This window comes from Eurytemora carolleeae, unplaced genomic scaffold (genome assembly GCF_000591075.1).
Source record: "Eurytemora carolleeae unplaced genomic scaffold, Eaff_2.0 scaffold202, whole genome shotgun sequence".
NCBI classification, from domain to species: Eukaryota; Metazoa; Arthropoda; class Copepoda; order Calanoida; family Temoridae; genus Eurytemora; species Eurytemora carolleeae.
In genome coordinates, this window is record NW_019396233.1 from 360,923 (window position 1) to 370,277 (window position 9,355).

Consider the following 9,355-nt stretch of genomic DNA (forward strand, 5'->3'; position numbering starts at 1 on the left):
GCGGGCTGGGTCGATCCCTTCTCCATTGTATTCCATACTCCTTGGGCTGTAAGTGTAATTTATAAGAAAAGTGTTTAATTCTGATCATTTCTTGATTGCTTCTTATAAGCAAGAAATGCGCAAGTCACTTTCGCAGGAAAAAAACGCAAATGAAATAAACAGTTTCAAGAAACTAAAATATAGATATCTAATTCATACTTGATGTGACAAAGCTTTAAAGGGTACCGTTTTAAATCAGGCATTAACCTCTTTGTATAGATGAACATGTGAAATTACACCCCAATTAATTAACTGCGGTCAGATTATAATTCAATGTGACCATTTGTTTTAGAGTTACATGAGTTACTAACCCTTTAATTAAACATATGTCTATGAAAAATTAAAGAACATTTTTTCTCTTTTTCGTTTTGAAATTGGCAACACAAATTTCTGAGATAAAGGCTGTAAGACCCAAGATTTTATGATCCAATGGCCATGAAACAGTAAATAAAAAAATCACTTAAAATTGCCTAATTGTCGTCTTCCTATTCCATAGTTGTATTGGTCTCACTGTGTCACATATTACTTATATAGATTTTAACGAGAGAGAAAATCCATTTTTAGTTTAAATTGGTAAGTTTCCAAGTGAGTAATTCCTAAAATTAACTTCCCAAGTGAGTTTTCCCTAAAAGTAACTTCCCAAGTGAGTACTACTCCCAAAAAGTAACTCACTAGTTGTGGGATCTCAAAAATTATCTTCCTACGTGAGTTATCCCAAAAAGTAACTTCTCAAAAAAGTAACTTCCCGATTGAGATCCCAAAAAGTGACTTCAAAAGTGAGTAATCCCAAAAAGTAACTTACAAGTGAGTAATCTAAAAAGAAATTTTACACATGGGTAATCCATTTACAAGTGCGTTGTCCGAAAAAGTAACTTCCCAATTGAGAAATCCCAAAAAATGAATCTTTCCAGGTGTAATATATCGAAAATTAACTTCCCAAGTGGGTAATCTCAAAATGTAACTTCCCAAGTGAGTAATCCTACAAAGTAACATCTTAATAGTGTGAGCTCAAAAACTATCTTCCAAAGTGATTCCGAAAAGTAACTTCCCAAGTGAGTAATCCCAAAAAGTTACTTCCCAAGCGAGTAATCCCAAAAAATAACTTCCCAAGTGAAAAACCCCAAAAAGTAACTTCCTAATTGTGTGATCTCAAAAACCATCTTCCAATGTGAGTTATCCCTAAAAGTAACTTCCAAAGGTGTTAGATATGGAAAAGTAACTTCCAAAGTGGGTTATCTCAAAAAGTAACTTCCCAAGTGAGTAATCCCAAAAAGTAACTTCCCAAGTGAGTAACCCCAATAAGTAACTTCCTAATTGTGTGATCTCAAAAACCATCTTCCAATGTGAGTTATCCCAAGAAGTAACTTCCAAAGGTGTTAAATATGGAAAAGTAACTTCCCAAGTGGGTTATCTCAAAAATTAATGTCCCAAGTGAGTAATACCTAAAGTAATTTCCCAAGTGAGTTATCCCAAAAAGTGACTTCCAAAGTGAGTACTCCCAAAAAGTAACTTCCTAATTGTGGGATCTCAAAAATTATCTTCCTACGTGAGTTATCCCAAAAAGTAACTTCTCAAAAAAGGAATCTCAAAAAGTAACTTCCCAAATGAGTAATCCCAAAAAGTAACCTCGAGAGTTTAATCTCAAAATGTAACTTTCCAAGTGAGTAATCCCAAAAAGTAACCTCGAGAGTTTAATCTCAAAATGTAACTTCCCAAGTGAGTAATCCCAAAAAGTAACCTCCTGTGAGTTTAATCTCAAAATGTAATTTCCCAAATGAGTAATCCCAAAAAGTAACTTCCCAAGCATGAAATCACAAAATGTAATCTCTGGAGAGTTTAATCTCAAAATGTGATCCCCCATTAAATTACACTGAGGTGATTCACGTTTTTACCATTCTCACGATTGGAAGTGCTTTAATTAAAATTCGACATGTTTAACAATGTTCCCTACAGTTCCCTACAATGTTCCCTACAGTTCCCTACAATGTTCCCGAATATTTCAAATTGAAAATAGATCTGATTTTTGTCAATTACAAGGGTTAGATTCTAGATAAGGCTAAGTAATTCTTTTTCTTCATTTCCAAATTCTAAGCATCTCACATGACCCTGGAGAAAGATTATCGCTGAAACTAAAAAACATTGCATTGGAAAAATGTCGGTTTAAATATATTTGAGATATCCGTCAAGGATTTTATAAAATTCGCTAAATTTCTAGTTTTAAGATTGTACAAAGTAAAAGTGGCAGCTTGAAAAGCAAGGAATTTTTATTCCTTTATAAAAAGCTGGTTTTTTGGTATGCAACAATTTTCATTTAATCCCGCCGGGATATTTTCATTGAAAGATACTTTGAAAATCTACAAAGGCAAAAAAAATCCGCAAAATCCGCAAGCCCTCGGGTTTATCATTGAATCCCCTCTTTAAAAAGGAATGTCATTTACTCTCAGACAAATTAGAATCAATGGAAATTTAAACCCCCGAGGGATTCAATGATAAACCCTTGGGTAAATGATACATTTACTAATTCATTGATTTTTCTAGCTATAGCTGACATTTCAATATAACTCTTTAACTGTCCATGGTAACCTTCTGGACAAAAACTTTATTGTCCTTTAAATAACATAAAGTTACCTGGATCAATATGCTTTAACTAGAGAAAAAAAACCTTTAAAAAATAATAGACATATCATCAAATCAATTTAAATGAAATAAATAATAAAAATTGTTTTTACATTTTGTTTTACAGTTTTAAGCGAATTTCATGCTGACTTTAAAATATAAATCTTTTTAATTCTTTTCCTTTCACTTGTAATTTATAACAAGTTTTAAATTAAAATGTATTTATATATAGCGAGGATTTTGCGCATTTTGCAAGCATTTTGCAAGCAATTTCGCACGGGTTTGCACAGAATTGCAAACTTTTTTATTCCGATCAAACTACAGTCCTCATCAAATGTAGGTAAAAGCTATTGAAAATGTATTTATACAATCTATTGAAGTTATTAATTGTATAATCAATTGAATTATAAAATCAAAAACAGTGCAATCAATTAACTAGGACACACTTAATTAACAATTAAAAACTAATTGTAATTTGTAATTGTTATCAAAATATTTTAGGAAACACAGCATACTCTCCAATTATGTTTAATGATACATATAGCAACCTGGACATATGGGGCAACAAACCAAACACAAACTGGCAACCAAAATCTTTCACCTTCAACGGCTTCTGCGGCTTCAACTGCTTTGTCAAATCCCTTGGCTCTTAATTCAGTCAATACCACAAATGGGTCTTCAATTTCTCCAGCTTATTTAATCAATTCAACTTCAATGCCTCTTCAGTCTGTACCAGCCACAGGTAGGGCTGGGTTGTTTAAAAATCTTAAGCACTGTTCTTGATCTTTCATAAAAAAGACTCTAAAATTACTTGTGTCAAGATTTTCATATTCTTCTGTTTGAGAATTCAACCTACAAAGGGAGTGTTCGCGAAAAATGAAAGGGGGTATATGCTTGCGGCGAAAAATAAGCGCTTTTGATTGCGTCTATAAGGACAAAATTGTTAAAAACGACTAATACCGAAGAACGTAGTGCCCATACAAATTCAGAAAGATGCAACATTCAACTCGGATCGTAAACAAATCAATTTAATTCCAAACAAATCATTCAGATATTACAATCAATAGTCATCGATTATTTTTCGACAACTCGTAAATAGTTGAAATTTCATAATATTTTGTATTTTTCATGATCTGAGAGTTACTTTTGAAAACAGTTATTCCTGTTTCGAGGATTTTAGATAATGAAGACGACATTTTCATATTTTCTCCGTATAGACGCAACAGATAGAAGTAAGATTAGTAGCGATCAAAAGAGCTTTTTTATCGCATTAAGCCTATACCCCCTTTCATTTTTCGCGAACACTCCCTTTCATATAAGAACGATTTACTCATAATACACAGAATATTAACAGAAACAATGCTTTTCAATCTAAGTTAGACCCCTACTAAAAATATCACTCCAATAATATTTAATCTTTGAGAACTTATCATCACATACTTCATTTGGAGTTGATGGTAAACCATTCCAGGTTTTTGATGGTGTTTTATTGTTCACAATAGACAATATTTAATAATGGTTGAAAACAATGAAAATAAAGGAATTTCTATGAAATATTCCTGAATGTTAAGTTGTGGCAAATATTACTTCATCAAAATGGGTTATGTGAATACGCAAGAACTGCTACATTTTCCTGATTACAGGGATTTCCCAGGTTTAGATATCTAATTCATAGATTTCTGTGAATTAAATATTTTAGCTTAAAGTTAAGGTTTAATTTAAGTCACAAGAGGAATTTAAGCTGAAATTTAACATTTACGTTGTAACTTTTTGTTCTTAAATTTTTCATTCATGTTGTTAAAACTAAATGTTTTTTCCCCAGATTTAGATGAACCTGTACAATGTACATCTGAATCTGATTAATAATGGAATTATTTGAGTTAAATACTTTTTCAATGATTTTATTATCAATAAAAGACTATTGTGGAAATAACGACATCCAGCCCTTTCTAAAGGTACACTTTCTTCTGAAACTTTAACTCTAGCATCCACCCTTTCTCCAACATTTAGTTCAGCTTCTGTCAGTAATTCAACTCCTTCGGCAAATGCGATTGCTGCTCCATCAGGAACAGTAAATTCAGCAGCAGCATCTACTTCTGCAGTAGGATCACTTACTTTAACAGGATCAAATACCTCAGAAGGAACAACTAACCCATCAGGGTCAAACACTTCCGTAGGATCAATAACTCTTGCAGGATCAAGTGCTCCATCATCTACAACAAACGCTTCATTAGGATTGATTACGCCTGCAGAATCAAGTACTTTATCAGCTACAACTAGTGCTTCACCAGTATCAATTGCTATTGCAGGATCAAGTATTCCATCTGCCGCAACTAATGCTTCATTAGGATTTATTAGTCCAGCAGGATCAAGTACTTTATCAGCTACAACTAAAGCTTCAGCACAAGCCAACACTCCAGCTGTTGCATTAGTGACTCCAGGCACCAAATTTAATCAATATTAAAGCGACTGTTAAGGTAAAATGTAAAGGGGTATTAAAAATAAATAAGTATTGTATTCAAAGTTTAGAATAGTCGAGAGTACCTACAATTTTTAAGCAACTCTGGGTTATCCTAATTCTGCATTTGAGTTTTGGTACAACTTTAACACAGTTTTATGTCATTTTCTCGTGACAGGAACATTAGATAGAACTAATATGGGTGCATCAGCCTTTACCCTCTTTCATTTTACATTAACAGTTCCTTTAAGAATTGGTTGAATTGCATAGACTTAGTTGAACCGCTTCTTTTGTTCACCGGTTCAAAGGAAGTGGTTCAATTCAGTCTACGTAGTAGTTCAACTTTTTCTGGCTTTTCATTAAATTTGATCCCAGGACAATCCGCTATCCCGCCTACGCCCTCAACAGATCTTGATGACAAATTTGGTGTTTCTGTTCGAGGAAAAATACATGTTCAGCTTTATTCTGAAAACTCGGCTAGAAATCATGGGACAAATAAAAGTTCAGGTGAAACATTTCATTGTTAAATCCGGAACCAGATTTTTTCAATAGTTAAAAGGAGCTAAACCATTTCTTTCGTGTGCTGGGTAAAGTCAAGAATGTAATGCAAGGAAAGTTAATTGCATTTGCGTATACTCTGCGTACATATTGAAACCAGTTCTCTCTGGGCGGAAATTGTAAACAAAATAGATGCATCAATGTTCGTTAGTATCTGAGGAGGTTCAAAGCATTGAATTTTGATAATTTTGACAATTCACATAATAGTTTCCTATGGTCAGAATATTTCATTGATTATTTATGTGAAAGATGGATCCCATGTCAGGCTTCGACATCCGTCTTGTGTTTACATCACCGCCCAGTGACAGTACACTGCAGTACAAAAAGATGTGTACACCTCTGAAATAACTTTCCTTGCATTAAATCCTTGGGTCAAGTTATGTTACGGTTGAGCTCTGTCTCTCTCTTTTCATTAAATCTAGTTCAAAAATCATTTTTTTAATTGATACTGATTACTCAAATATTAACATAAGTCCCCTTTATTTAAAGAGGAACATAAGAATTCACTATGGCACTTGTAAAGCAAAGCTGATTTTCTGTGAGAAAATTGATAATTCATAATTGGAGGTACAAAAATGTCTGATCAAAATAGAAAAACAACAATATCTTCCTCATTGTTACTAAGATAAAGGATTAAAGGGTACTGTTGTGACTCGAGCATGTAGATCTTTCAATTGAGATTTCAGTTAAAGGGAGTGTTCGCGAAAAATGAAAAGAAGTGTAGGCTTAATGCGATAAACAATAGTCATCGATTACTTTTCGACGCATTCGTACATATAGTTGACATTTAATAATGTTTTTTTTTTATTTTTCATGATCTGAGAATTACTTTTGAATACATTTATTCTTGTTTAGAGGATTTTTGATAATTAAGACGACATTTTCATATTTTCCAGGAATGTTCGAAAATCCAGCGCCAGTGAAAATTATTTTTTAATAAACAAAAAAGATAAATCAAAAATATTATGAAATATCAACTTTATTCGAATGCGTCGAAAAATAATCGATGACTACTGTTTGTAATATCTGAATGATTTGTTTGGAATTAAATTGATTTGTTTACGATCCGAGTTGAATGTTGCATCTTTCTGAATTTGTATGGACACTACGTTCTTCGGTATTAGTCGTTTTTAACAATTTTCTCCTTATAGACGCAACAGATTGAAGTAAGATTAGTAGCGATCAAAGGGGCTTTTTTATTGCATAAATAAATACCCCCTCTCATTTTTCGCGAACACTCCCTTTAAAGTAAAATGATTTCTTTAATATAATAAACTTAATAGGTTTAGAGAATCCGTTTGGGTGTGAATGTGGTGGGGGTGAATTCGGAGTAAAAACAATCAATTCACATTTTAAACAGAGGCAAGGACTCATCACAAACAGAATTGTCAACGGATATGAATCTAAACGAAAGTAAGAACTTATTATTTTGATCCTTAAAATTGTAGAGATTTAAACCAAAGTGTGGCATATTCAGAATCCCAAACATTCAATAAGAAGCCGTGGGAAATTTAAAATTTTACGCGCCATTCAATGAGATAACATTCATTGGTCAGAATCCTTAGGTATCTCCTAAAAGAGAGAAAAGTGTCCACATTGGATATGCGGATCAAATGATCGGGTTTAAGGGATATCCAATTTTAAATTTCCCAGCTCTGGATATTTTAGTACCGTTCTTTAAAGTTTTGATTTGTTCCCAGATTTTCTTTAAAAAAAGGATATTTTCAAAATATTTTTTTTCAATTCAAATGAAAATAAATTTTGTTTTACTATTTTTTTCTGCTTTGCTAAAAAGCGTATTTATCTAGAAGTAGCAATTCCACAAACAATTAATAAAATTACTTATGAGACATTATTTTATCACGACGTGCAATAAAGTTCTTAAGCTCAAATGTTCACTAAATATCTCGAAGGTTCTTGCCTTAAAACGCTTCTATAAAGAGACAACTTCTGTCCAAAAACTTAATTGCACTGGCAACCAAATAATAGTGTTATAAAAAGTTAATTTTCATCCCAATAATACTTTTTTATTTAGACCATGGATGTTGTTTCTGTACGTGTTATCTAGTAAGTAAGTAGTCGTACATTGAAATAATTATAACAGAAAATAAAATATAAAAACCAAAACTAAGAATTTTAACCTAAATTGACTGAATTAGTGTAATTTCACTTGACCCTCTCTGTACAGATGGCCATGCCCGAGTTAAAACAGTAACCAATTAAAACATTTATCTAATAATAATGTGAAAGAAATTGTCGTTTTTCTAGATTAAATGTGTCACTTCTGTAGAGAAACCACAGTTGAAAATAGTCCGTTTTCAAAATGATAAACAATGATCTAATTCATACTCGATCAGATCATGGATATGATCAGACAAAGCTTTCAAGGATCGGGCATTGACATCTCCGCATGGTGCGTCACTTGAAAGTATGCTTAAATAGTCCCTCAAAGATATATATTAAACAATGGTTTGGATTGCAGTAGTTAGCAAACCCAATTTTTTAAAGATTATTTGATTTCTTTGCTTAAAATTTATGCAATTTTTTCTTCACGTTTTATTCTCGCTATTTTCAATTAATTTATTAAAATTTTGATGATTTAATATTTGTTTAGAAAAGGATAAATCCCTTGCTACAACTTGTGGAGCATCAATTCTAAACATGGAAAGCATTTTTATAAGTTATTTCTCACTTTGTTGAGTACCACCGTTTGTTTAATATTGTATTACAGTTGTATTTGTAATTTTTTAGGGACCACTGTATTTTAGATGTTTTCCAACAGCGGTATTTGTAATTGTTTATGAACCATTGTATTCGTCGTAATTTATTATAGTAATATTTGTCATTTTTTAGTGACCACTATATTTTTAATATTTTATTACATTGGTATTTGTCATTTTTTGGTGAACACTGTATTTTTAATATTTTATTACAATGGTATTTGTCATTTCTTGGGAACCACTGCATTTTTAATATTTTATGCAATGGTATTTGTCATTTTTTGGTGATCACTGTATTTTTAATGTTTTATACAATGGTATTTGTCATTTTTTGGGGACCACTGCATTTTTAATATTTCATTACATAGGTATTTGTCGGGCCGGGGGCCACTGTATTTTTAATATTTTATTTCATGTGGTATTTTTCATGTTTGAGGGACCACTGTATTTTTTATATTTTATTACATGTAGTATTTGTCTTTTTTCGGAAAACATTGTAGTAAATAATCTTTAATATTTAATACTTTTTTTTACAATTTTTTTTGCAATTTTATACATTATTTCTCACTATTTACAAAAAAGTTCAGATTTTTTATGTATTTTTTATTAATTAGAGATGGGGAATCACTGCTGCCCATTGTCTTTGCCATCATGCAGATTCAGGTTTGTTAAAAAACTAGATTCAGGTTCATTAAAAAATATTTTTTATAGACCTGATTTAAAATGTTGGATCAATTTTCAGAACAGGGTTGACTTTGACTTGTCAAAAAGCGTTTGGCTTTAATTTTACCGATCAAACTCGTTTATGCTTTTTTGTATTATGCATACAGCATTTTGAAACTATCAAGCACTTGGTTTTAGCTTGAGTCTTTATGAAATAATTGGCAAACTTTATGAAATAATTGGCAAACTTTATGAAATAATTGGCAAACTTTATGAAATAATTGGCAAACTTTATGAAATA